General features: G+C 34.1%; 1 long non-coding RNA gene across 1 annotated transcript in view; it reads left to right on the forward strand.

Annotated features, from left to right (window-relative positions):
* Positions 1-13,649, forward strand: part of LOC144236311 (uncharacterized) — a 189,199-nt gene that overhangs the window by 61,368 nt on the left and 114,182 nt on the right. Inside the window, exon 2 of the long non-coding RNA XR_013336484.1 lies at positions 9,569-9,637. This is a non-coding gene — a long non-coding RNA (uncharacterized LOC144236311). The remainder of the gene's footprint in view (positions 1-9,568; positions 9,638-13,649) is intronic.

Consider the following 13,649-nt stretch of genomic DNA (forward strand, 5'->3'; position numbering starts at 1 on the left):
ATATAATATAGCTAACAACAGCATGTTCTGTTAACAGAATGCAGAGGAAAAATATTAAAACTTCAGATAAATATATCAGTTTATGAACTTCTGATGATCTCTAATTAAAATAGTGTAATAAAGAAACCATCACTATTTTTTTCATCATAAAATAAATAGGTCAGCTGTAGATAGTTTCTGGCACTGAGTGAAATCAATACATATTTGTTTTAATATTATATATTTATACTATTATAGATGAAATAACTAAATTAAAGAACTAAACTTAAAATTCTACCATGTAAATTGTTAATATTACTGTTTGGAAGCTTTACTTTCTCATCAGATAGCTTATCAGTAATAAATATACAAATCAGAGGCTTGTATAATCTAGTATAAATATTTAAGAAAATTTTGCTATTATTACTTTTCAAAGTTTTTATTAAACTCCTTGTAATAAATGTAACGATCAATTGAATTAATTTATTTTTCCATTAGGGAATCTTGCTAATAAATTATAGATATTCATATGATAGAAAACAATGGGAGTTAAATTTCCAGTTATTTTTATATTTTTCTAGATAACGACACATTATAATCATGCTTTCCATCTCTAACCTTTCTCGGATTTTGGATTTACCTGTATGTTGACTTTTACAAAAGGAGATAAAGGAAATTGAGGCATGTATTATGTTTTCACTCCAGTAATGATGCAATTCCAAGAAGCTCTAAACAAATGGATTTGTATTCATTTTTCATCTTTGATAGAACCAATTTGCAGAACATTTTTCTCCATCATTTATCTTTTTAGACTCTTAATCTCTTTTTAAAATGGTTTTATCTCATGGTTTCTAATATCCCCAGCATGTTACTTTTTGAAGATTTATCCTCCTGAAAATATTACTCAAAAATCTCTCTTTAACTCATTTATATTCATCATGCGTGGTTCTAAATCAAATGAAGTGTAATGCTAAGTAAAACAAATGGTATCTCCTGATCTTCATCATATTTTTATATGATGTTCATGCCAAAGGCTATGTTAAAGAAAGTGAAGTGGATCTTATACAAAAATTATTTGTATGATGTCTCATTAGTAAAGGGGAAAATGAAAATTTGTCCCAAAAATAGCTAATTATAAACAAAAGAAATATTTAGACAGAAAACTACTTTTAAAACATAAAATTGACTTTCTTGGACATCTAGATATAAACATTTGAAGGACAGTGACTCAACCTGGTTCTCTTGTGTATTTTATATGGATTTTAACTACTGTCTGCCCATCTTCAAGTTTTTCTCTTCTTTTTCTTTAATTGATGAGCATTGATTAGTCAGAACATAAGATTATGAACATGAAGCCACTCACTCTGCCTCAAATTCAGGTTTTCCTTTATTCAATGAATCCTAAAGATGTTGAATTTCGGTTAATTTGTTGGTGAACCTATTATGTTCACCAAGGAGATTATCTGGCTAAAAATATCCTTATATCTGAGAATGAATTGTTTAAAGAAATACTATAAAGACATTTCCCTTAAACAATATTTTATAGAAGTTAAGTGTACTTTGAACTCACTAAGGAGCATGGAGTTTGTTTTCTAAAATATCAGATGAACTTATTATAGGCCATTTTTATTTTGGGTTTCCAAAGCAAGGGCCACAGATCAAAAGTACAGTAAGTTTATACTGTACTCTTAAAATGAGAATCCAGCAGAATGAGTATTTGGTTGAATGTCACTTAATTACATCTTGAAGGAGATGAAATCCTGTATTAAAAATAAGTGCCACTATATCTGAAAGACATTATTTTCAATTGAGAAACTTGGTTTTTGATATAAGAAAAATGGAAGAAAGGCATAATGTTACTATTTAAAAACTAAAATAAGGATGTTAGGATTTCACACACAAGTGGATATATCTTTTTCAACGTGTTCTATTTTAGTTTGGAGCTGTTCTTTCCTTGAACAGGTGCTTGTCAAGCAAGGAAAATGACTTAAATGGATATTTTACAAATAAAAAAACAAATTTAATTTCATTCTCACTGTCATGGTTCTGTGGATGCTGTATGTATTACCTTAAAAGACAGAATATAATTGAATGCATAAAAAATAATCTTTATGACTAAATTATAAGTAGAAAATAGCATATAATTGTGTTAAAACAAAATTAAAATATCGAGAATTGTTTCTCCCCATCACACTGTGAAATTCATAATCTTAGCTGAAAAGTACAATGTCCTTTACTTCACAGAATGTCCCACCATTTAATTTGAAGACAATTTGCACTAGAAAAATATAAAAAGTAAGTAACTAGAATTAAAAGTTTAAGAAAGTACTTCTCAGATACAGCTGATGGTATTATAAAAGTGTTGTATGGTGACAGATGGTAGCTATACTTGTGGTGAGCATAGAATAAGGTATAGTCTTGTCAAGTCACTATGTTGTACCCCTGAGGCTAATGTGACATTGCATATCAACTGTTCTTCAATAATAAGTAAGTAAGTAAATAAATAAATAAATAAATAGTACTTTCCTCACCACTGATGTGTCAACAGATCAAGTTCAGCATTACAGTAAATCCTCTTTTGAAAGGAAATAATGTAGTATCTTATGGTCAGGGAGGTCAGAAATATGAGTTGGGTTTTACTAGGCTAAAATCAAGGTGTTGCTACCGGGATCCCTTCTGGAGGCTTCTAGGGGAGAATTCATTTCCCTTCCTTCTATAGGTTCTAGAGTCCGTCATGTGCTTTGGCTCCTGATCCCTTCCTTTATCTTCAAAGCCAGTAGTGTGGCTCTTGTATCTCTCTCTGATCCTTCTCTATCATCATATGTCCCCCCTCCTACTCTGACTCCCCTGCCTCTCTCTTTCTCTTATAAGACCCCTGTGATTGCATTAGGCCCCCCTTGATAATCCAGTATAATATCCCATTTTAAGAGGCTCAGTTGAACCCTTTATACAAAGTCCCTCTGTCACAGATTCTGGGGATTGGGAGGTGGACATCTTTGTGGGGGAGTCATTATTCTGCTTCCTGCAATTATATATGTGGACAGATTATTTAAGAATCCTAGTCTGTTTCAGCTCTGCCAGGGTGGCCTAGTAGGATAAGCATCCAACTCTTAATCTCAGCTCAGGTCTTGATCTCAGGATCATGAGTTCAAGCCCTGTATAAGGCTCCATGCTTGGTATGGAGACTACTTAAAAACAAAACAAAAAAAAAAAAAAAAACAAAAAAAACCCAGCCTGTTTAATTTATTTAATTTTCTTTTATGGCAATACAATAACACAAATATATCAAAGGGGAATATTGTCATTTAGATTGTTGTCCTGATATTCTTCAGTTCATGACCTCCAAAGAATTATGTATTTTAGTAGCTATTTTTAGGTTCTTACAAATTTCAGACAACTAAAACAAGGCATACTTTTTAAGGAAAGGTGATAAAATATTATTAACAACAATTGTTGACATTGGGCTTGTTTTAAATATCTTATCAGTAACAGTTTTTGCTACCATTTTACATTATTCTTCCCATTTTATGGATGACAAAATTGAGACTTTGCAGACAAAGTCAGATGGTGCAGAGGGCATGTCAGAGAGCAGAAGAGATCTGTGCAATGTATGCCTACATCCCTTTCCCATATATTTCCTCCACCACTTTCTCATACAGCATTCACAAAGCACAAAAATCAAATGGACACACAGTGTGTCTGTGTATGTGTGTCACGGGTGTATTCATCAAGACTTAAAATGAGTGCAAGGTATGTTTGCATCTATCCATGAGGAAATTAATTTCCTCAAGAAAAAGCATAATTCCCATTTCAAATGCAGTAAGAAGGCAATGGTGTTCTGAGAAACAGAAGCAACAAAGGAACTCTATCAAAGGAACTCTATCATATTCTTCCTTATTTGTGTAATGTTTCTGTGTTAGTCAATTATATACACTGATAATGGGAATATTAGAAAAGTAGAGCAACCCATACCTGCTTTTCCTTTCAGTCCTTCCTCACTCATCGGTAGGGCTAAGGTCGAGTGTGTTGCTGGAATGGATAAGTATCAAGAAGTGATATAAAAGCATTCAAGTTACTTTTGTGTAGTGGTTTTGTGCATCTGGTAGGAACAAAATACACATGTGCATTAGAGCTACTATGTCAAAGTGGACAATATTTGTGATTCCACATATGAATTAAAGTTTCTTATATTTCCCCTTAAAACTGGCTATCCCCAATATAAAGGTGAACAGTAAAATTTATGCTAATAGTTTAATATTTTTTTTACTTACAGCAACAAATAGAAAATACTGTAGCAATTAGAGAGAGGTCACAAGGAAAGGGGAAAAGTTTATATTTTTGTATGTTTAATGGGAGTTTTTTTGTTTTGTTTTTCATTTTGAACATTTAGATTTTGTCCTACTAATTATGTATTAGCCCTACTAATTATGTAGGTGGCTTTGAATCCAGGGACTGCTGATTCACCCAACAATGTCCGGGGAATACCTACTCTGGGAGTCAATCCATGGTCATGAGACTAATATACCTGGTATTCAGCATACTTTTAGCCATTCCCAGAGGAAATTAACCAAGACATAATTGTTTTTCCCAGAGGAAATAAATGTGTAGGAATGTGGATTCAAACAGGAGCAGAGTTGGGAGAGCTTGAAAAGCAGTGGGAAGGAGTGGCTTCCCAGACACTAGACACCAAGTTAGTTTAACAAGTTTTTTGTTGTTTGCATAAACTTATTAATATGATAATCTATTGTAAGGATATCTATACAGTGGGAGAATATAATCAGCTTTAATGATATGGAATTTCATTAAATTAATTACATGTAAATTGCTTACAACAAAGTAAGTATTCAATAAATTTTAATAATTATCACTATGGCCATTATTCCTTAATGTTGAATATGACTGTGCAGTGTCATTATCTTCATTTTATAAATGATAAAGTTGAAGATTAAAGGGAGTAAGTACCTTATCCATGACTGTGTATCTAATAATTGATAGAACTGGACATCAAACCCATATTCATGAAGAAGATCCCTTTGTGTTCCTTGAATTTCTTATCTCTAATGATCTTGTCTTTCATACCACCTTAGCCACTGACATCTATATTCCTATTATACACCTTAATAATAGCTAATTGCATCTCCTTCATGAGACAGATTTCAAGCACCTCACTCTCTGACTGCTACCTTCTAATTTCCTGCTCTTTCACTCTATTGCTAGAAATTCTTTGAGATCACCCTACATGATAAAATTTAGAACTAATTCTATAGTCCTTGCCTGTCCATTAGCAGTCTCTTGGTCACTGATCTCTTATGCAGACACGTACTGTTAACAAGTAACTTTCTTCCTCAATCATACTCAATGTGACAAAATATTAACCATCTTTTAAATTCGAGTCATTGCTACTGCCCATGTACCACACACTATGTCTACTCATCATGCTTCAAATTTATCTTGAATTTCCAATTTTCCCTTGGTGATTCCAGTCAGCCTTTGTTACCTTAGTGACTTCTCTTTCCACACTCCAAAGGGGATCATTGCACACCTTCTCTTCACTTCTCAAACTTTGAAAGCCAACTTCAACTTCCGTCTTCCCCATTCTTGGCTGTCATTGACCTTGATTCTTTACAGAAAATACAGGCAATTAAAGAGATGTTCCACATGCTGCCATAACTACCCAAATGACCCCTCTACATTTGAATCTGTGCCCTGTGCCTCGCCTTGTTTTGTGGATGTTGCCATTCCTCTCATTTCTCCATTATTCAGAGGTTTTATTGTTTAAAAATATTTAGCATCTCAGTGGGGGGGGTAAGGGCCTAGAGTTTCCTAAATCTGCCATATTTTGATGCCACTTGTCAGTGGCATATTTTTTTGAGACATTCTAATAAGTGTGTAGTGGTATCTTGTTCTTGTTTGAATTAACAATTCTCGACTGACAAGTAATATCAAGCATCTTTGCACATGATTACTTGTCATATATGCATCTTCATTGAAGGGCTTTCAGCTGTTTTGCTTCAATTTATAATTGGTTTGTTTTCTCATTGTTGAGTTTTAAGAGGATTGATATGCAACTGCTTTATCATGTGTTTTGCAAATATTATCTCCCATTCTGTTTTTCATCTTTTCCCTCTTTGAACATTATTCTCCACAGAAGAAAAGTTTTTAGTTTTTTTAATTTTTTAATGTTCTATTTATTTTTGAGAGAGAGATAGAGACAGTATGAGCAGGGGAAGATCAGAGAGAGAGAAAGGGAGATACAGAATCTGACACAGGCTCCAGGCTCTAGCTAGCTGTCAGCACAGAGCCCAATGCAGGTCTCGAACCCATGAACTGTGAGATCATGACCTGAGCTGAAGTCAGACGCTTAGCCAATTGAGCCACCCAGGCGCCCTGAGAAGTTTTTAAAGTTTGGCAGTTTTAAAGCTGCCCAAATTAGAGATTTTTAAAATTTAATGAATCATGCTATTTTGGGTTCTCTGACTCATTTTACTTCTTAGAATTTATTCTCTCTTATAATGCTATATAGATATTTCTTTTTTTTTAATATAATTTATTTTCAAATTGTCTAACATACAATGTGTACAGTGTGTTCTTGGTTTTGGGGGTAGATTCCCCTGATTCATTGCTTACATACAACACCCAGTGACAGATATTTGTTTCTTGGCTTTCTCTCTTATTAAAATGTAAACTCCTTGAGGGTTAGTACATTATTCTGTTCATACTATGTCCCTAAACCTAGAATATANTATATAAATATATAAATACTATATAGATGTGTATAAATGCAAACTCATGTTCTAAACCAGTAGTTTTCATATATTTAACACACACGTCTATCAATAATAGAATTAACTCTCACTCTAAATGTGTGTATCTATATACATAGCATAATTTTATCTATTTTCAATGTATATATGCACCACTATCTTAATGGAAACCATAAAAATCACTAAAAATTGTATAAATATAAATATCTCACAGGCTTTGAAAATATTTTCTCTTGAAATATCAATTTTGGAAAACACTGACTGTAAACACTATACTCTATTTCCCATTTTATATAAAAGAGGGTGCTATTACAGCCTTAATCCATAATTTTTACGGCCGTAATTATAGAGCACAGTAGTTACTCCTGGGTGAAGGCAGTATGGGGAGCATATTCTTAAGTCTTTTCTACTTAATCTGTCTCTAATTCCATAGACTTTTATTTTGACCCCATTGTTTCTCTTTAGTGTGTCTGATGAGGTATTTACCTGATCTGAGATCCTTCGATATTCTGCTCTTCCAGGTCACTCTACACATTTCAGGAATGGCAGAGGTCCATCTAGTACAGGAAGAGATATAAAAATTAACATGTAGCAGAAGCCCATAAATTATTTTCCACGAGTCTCAAGTCCCTTAAGCAGCACTGCTCAGTTACCTCTGCTTCACAGAAGGTTCTAGTGTCCCCCTAAAACTCATGTCTCCCCAGAATTGTGAATGTGACCTTATCTGGAAGAAGGTTTTACACATGTAATTAGGTCAGATAAGATAAAGTTATATTTCTTTAAGGAAGGCCCCAAATCCTATGTAACTGATATTGTTATAAGAGGGCAATTTGAGCACAGAAACACAGACATTCAGGGGGGAAGGACAACTGAAGATGGAGGCAGAGGTTAGATTGGAGTGATGCACCTATTGCCAAGGAATACCAAAAGTTGCGGCCACCTACAAAAGCTAGATGAGGCAAGGAACATTCTTCCCTAGAGCCTTCAGGGGAAACATGGCCCTGATGACACTTTGATTTTAGACTTCTGTGATTCTTTAACTTCCTGTGAATCCTTTGAACATTAATTTTTTAAAAATTGCTACTACTAATATTTGGCAATAACAATTAATAGTTAATAAATATTCAGTGCTTCAGGTTTTTCCCTAAGTGCTTTTACATGTGACAATTATTTAAAGGTAACAGTGCCAACTAAGGCAGAAGCTATCATTTCCACTTTTCAAGTTAACTTTTCATTGATCAGAGTGAGAAAGTAGTTAAAGTAATTTTAGAAAACTAGCAAATAGCAGAGCAAGGACTTCCATTCTGGTTTCTTTTACTCCAAAACTCAGGTTCCCAACAGAAATACTATATTTGAAGTAATATTTTCTGTTTTTGTTGTTAATGATTATTTATTTATTTTGAGAAAGAGAGAATGAGTGGGGGATGGGTACAGAGAGAGGAATAGAGAGAATCCCAAGAAGGATCTGTGCTGTCAATGCAGAGCCCTATGTGGGGCTCATAAACCATGAGATCATGACCTGAGCCAAAATTAAGAACCAGATGCTTTACCAGCTGAGCCACATAGGTACCCCAGTAAGACTGTCAAGGTACAGTTAAATATTTATTTCGCTGCAACATCTCTAAATATCTGGTCACACTTAATTTTTAGCAAAAGTTGGGCACACTTAAGCAGTCTATAAATAAATACTGAATGAGTGAACAGATGTAGCATTTTTATATGAATATTTCTTGTTTTTTCACTGTGATGTGTAGAAGTACATAAATACTGATTTTCTATCATAGTATCTGCTACCGAAAAACCACCCTCCTTTCTAATGAAAGCAGCTGCCTCCAAAAAGTACAGAAATCAACACAAACATTTATAGGGGCCTCTAAGACCCATAAACTACTCACCAAGCATGAAGAGCTTTTCTTCTAAGAATGCTCAAATGGATTATAAAACAATACATTACTTTTATGTTCTCATGGCCCATTAAATCTTTTTTAATGCAGTATTCTTTTTTATCAGTAAGTTTTGAGTATGCCAAAATAATGGCACTTGCTCTGGTTTTCATTGCATTGGGGGGGGGCTATTAGTCAATTGCTTCTATCTTTTATTGTTACCTCCATAAACAGTATTAATTCCTCAGCTTAAAAACATTGAAATAAGAATATCTGCTTTTACTAAAGCAAGGAAAGATTTTTGGTCTTGCTCCTCTGAAAGAAATGTGAAATCCTGACTACATACCTAAGCCCCTCCTATTCAAAGGCAGCAAGCAGCAAATCAAATGCTTGAGTTCATGGTATCATGGATTAAGGAATATAAGTGTTTCACTTGAGGATTTTGTTGAATTATGTCCTCCAAAAACATATGCTGATGTCTTAACTCCAAGTACCTATGAATGTGACCTTATTTGGAAATTGGGTATTTGCTGATGTAATCAATTTAAGATAAGGTTCTACAGTAAAACCTTGTATTGTGAGTAACTTGTTATGTGAGTATTCCACAAGACAAGCAAACATTTCTAATAAATTTTAACTTGATAAAGAAGCAATGTCTTACTATATAAGTAGTACATGATGCTGAACACCACATGATCATAACTGAGCCAGTGGTTCTTCTCTCTCTCTCTCTCTCTCACTGTAGGATAGTGTGTGATTGTCTCCCATGATCATATGCTTGGTCTCAGGCTACAGTGTTTGGCAGAAATCAGTGATTTTTCAGAACGTCATAAAGAGCCCATAACTGGCACTAGTGTATTTTTTGTCACTTCAAAGACCTATGGTCAGCCCTTTGTTTTTTCCATGCAAGATTAACCTTAGAAACACTTTGCTTCATTCTAGGTCATTGGATGATTTCCTTGTTAAAGTTGCCCAAAAAGAAAAAGATTCCCTTGAGCCAGCAGTGATTCGGTAAGTGATAGTGAAAGTCATCTTTCACAATAATCCTTCTATTTCTTGTCTTCCTCAAACCAGCCATTAAAGTTTTCAAAGGTAAGTGCAGGTTAATTTATTTTTTTTTACATTTTGTATTTCTTTATTATTTTATATTATATACAGTATTGTAATCATATTTATATGAATATATTTGGATTGTGGAACAAATCATCTGAGTTTCCATTACTTTTATGGGGATATTTGCTTTGACATACTTGTGCATTGGATCGCAAACATGTTTCAGAATGAATTATGCTCACAAAAGGAGGTTTTCCTTTACTCTACTAGAGTGGGTTCTAACCCAAAATGTTCTTGTAAGAAGAGAAGGCAGACACACCTAGAGCCAAATGCCATCAGAAGACAAAGAAAGAAAAGACAACTATGTGAAGACAGAGGCAGGAATTGAAGTGATGTTTGTAAAAACCAGGGAATGGTTGGAGCTAGCAGAGAGAAGATGAGACAGGGAAGCTTCCACCCCTAAAGTCTTCAAAAGGAACATGGTCCTGCCAACACCTTGATATTGAACTCCTAGTTTCTAGAACTTTGAGACAATAAATCCCTGTTGTTTTTAAGCAATTCAGTTTGTAGTACTTTGTCATGGCAGTCTTAGACTACTAAAATAGCATCTAAAATTTTCCTGTTTTCAGATTGAGATGATTATATGTATCAAGAATCCTATTGTATATCTTCCCTATCATATTAAGAAATATGGGGCCTTGACTCTAACCAAGAAGGTTTCTAGCTGCCGAACGGTTCTTAGGTCAACCAATGAGTAAATATTTGTTGCATATTGAGGCCTCTTTACTGCCTTAGCTGCCACGGGGAAACAAATATAAGCCATAGGACATTTTCCTCAAAAAAAAAAATTATGCGAGGCACACGTGAAACACTTGAAATTTCCTATTGTTTTTCAATTCTCCTTGGGAGTTGGTTTTCTGACATTTTGCACATGTATTTCATGTGGCATACTGCTCTCTTCCTGTAATCTGGACACTATTTGCTATATTAGACATGAAGTATTACCTCTAATTCAATTAACAGAAGATGCATGTTGCAGTTATTTCAGCCATATTGTTTGAATGTTGCAATAGACGTCTACAGCAGCCATCAAGGTAATGGTAGTATGGTATTTTACGCTATTGTTATCCAAGGAAGACAAATCGTATACAAATTTCACTTTCTGACTAACTAAGCTGGAAACATCTTCCAAAGAATATGTTCCCTACATCTTATCTTCATATGGCATCTAGAAAGTAGGCAAAATACCCTCTCACTATACACACACACACACACACACACACACACACACACACACACACATATATACACACATTTCTGCAAATTCTGCCACTGATTTCCTAGATTTTTCACTGTTGTTTCTTCTGTTTGACATATGAGCCAAGGAGTCATCATATATTCTTAAGCAGGCTTTCAATTCATAGACCCTGTCACAAAGCCTTTGGTGACTGTAATAAACTCATCATGTTTGGTTGAATACAAAGCTTTCTAACATGTTTTCTTGAAATGATTTTTTTAAATTATGGTATGATTGACAATAATATTCAGGTGTATAACATAATGATTCAAAATTTGCATAGATTGCAATCTGATTTAAAAAAAAATTAAGGTAGTTAGTTCCTGACACTCACATAATATTGCCCAGTCTCCAGACCATAGGCTGGTCTAGTGAATAGTACCAGTGTTCTCATTCATAACTGTTCCATTCGCCAGGATTTTGGAACTGGAAAACTAATTTTTTTTTCTTGTCAGACAGTTTGGGAAATAGAAAAATTAGATCTGCTTGAAAAATTAGAAGGAAAGCAACATGTGGAAGGATAGAGATAAGATACTTTCTGAGGTCTATGATTTTTCTCTTAGTCAGTCATCATAGCATAGAACAACTTTTTCAAAGGCCAAGTGAACATTTGTGTAAAACTGAGTTGTAAAGCCGTAAGTCTTATTCAAATTGTGCACAGTCCTCAGCAAAACTGTAGGACTTTCGCAAAGGTGAATGGACCTTGGCAAAATCAAAGGCTGAGGTTGTCCTCAAAAGTGGGGCCTAACAAAAGTAAAGGTTGATGGGGCCTTAACTAGTCTGGTATGATATGTGGCCTCAACATAGCTGACCACAAAGAGGTCTAGCTAGCTTAATTGTGCACTGCAGTTTGGAGAAAACACATACTTTTGGTTTTGTTTTTAATGTAGTTGACCCTTGAACAATGTGGGGGCAAGGGGCACTGAATTCCTACCCAGTCTAAAATTCATATATAGCTATTGACTCTCCCAAACTTAACTACTAATAGCTTACTGTTGACCAGAAGACTTACCAATAACATGAAGCAATTAACACATATTTTGTATATCTATTATATGCTGTATTCTTACAATTAAGTAAGCTAGAGAAAATAAATGTTATTAAGAAGATCTCAAGGAAAAGAAAATGCATTTATAGACCAGTACTGTATTTACTGAAGACAATCTCAATATGATGTAAGCAGACGTGCATAGTTCAAACCCCTGCTGTTCAATTGTCAATGGTAGTTACAAGCTGAATCTGCAGAACTTTGGACTACTGAAGATAAGGTTTTGCTAAGCAGGTATGGATAAAGGAAAATAATTTTGACCATCACGGAAATTATTTTTGCAGAAACAGAACTTTAAGAAAATAACTACTAAAGCAATTCTTTCCACTGTTAACAGCAAGACAGCTAAGTCCTTTGTGCTCTACAGAACACATGGAGTTCTAGCAACATTTTATGTTTAAATTTTATGACCGTCCAAGATAGGTAGCACTAGCTCAGCTGATCCAAATTTAATTCTGCATTTAGGATCACACTGGGGATATTCTGGAGATTAATTTTTGTTTTCAAGTTAAAGAGGCAACCTTGCAACCTGATTTTAAGTTAGGTCTGAACTTTGTAACTGCTAGGAGGGAAAACTCATCTTTAAGATGTAAATTTCTTAGGCCTAAAAATTTCCATAGCAAGAAGCAATGGAAACAATCCCTGTGGCATAGGATAGGAAACACCCACTCACAATCCATAGCAGTGCAAGGACAGTGCAATTGGGGAATTTGACTATGCAGAGTTTCAGCCATTGGCCACTAAATATGATGTGTCCCTGAATTTGCTTTAGTGCTTACTTGTTGTTGTTGTTGTTTTGTTTTGCTTTATGAAAGGGTTTTGGATTTTGTCAAATGTTTTTTCTGCATCTATTGAGACGATCATGTGGTTTTGCCTTTTTTACATTTTTCTCTTAACACGAAGCTGTCTTATGTTGATTGATTTTTTTTTTTTTTTTTGGTGTGTAATTTAAACCAACCTTACATTCCAGAGATAAATAATATGCAATCCTGGATAAAAGAGGATTTAACTGATGGGTTTACAATATTTTTATATGTTGCTGAGTTTGATTAGCTGGTATACTAAGGAATTTTGCATCTGTATTCATGAGATGTTAGCATGAAGTTTACATTTCTTGTGGTATCTTTGGCTGATTTTAAAATGACATTAATGTACAATGAATTGAAAGTGCTTTAGTTTTTGGAAAGATTTTGAAGGATTAATACAACTTTTTTTTAACATGGTAAAATTCAGCAATGAATACAGGTTAGGAATTATTTTTCAAGACTATTGCAGAGCTAGTTGAAACACCTCAGCATCCCAGATTAGTGGAAAGCATTTACCTTACTAATTCAATTTCTTTCATTCTTATAGGTCAATTCATATTTTCTCTTTCTTCTTGAGTCAGTTTAGGTAATTTGTTTCTTTCTAAGAATGTGTTCATTTTATCTAAATTATCTAAATTTCTGGCTGAAAATTGCCTTACCCTAGGGTCTACATTGATATTCTCTCTTTCGTTCTTGGTTTCAGTATTTGATTCATCTCTTTTTCTCTTGGCCCATCTGGCAAAGATTTGCTAATTATGTTAATCTTTTCAAAGAATTAATTTTTTACTGCAATGATTCATTTTCTATTGTTCTCTCTTC

Source organism: Crocuta crocuta, unplaced genomic scaffold, assembly GCF_008692635.1.
Source record: "Crocuta crocuta isolate KB4526 unplaced genomic scaffold, BGI_CrCroc_1.0 scaffold66, whole genome shotgun sequence".
In the NCBI taxonomy this organism is placed as follows: domain Eukaryota; kingdom Metazoa; phylum Chordata; class Mammalia; order Carnivora; family Hyaenidae; genus Crocuta; species Crocuta crocuta.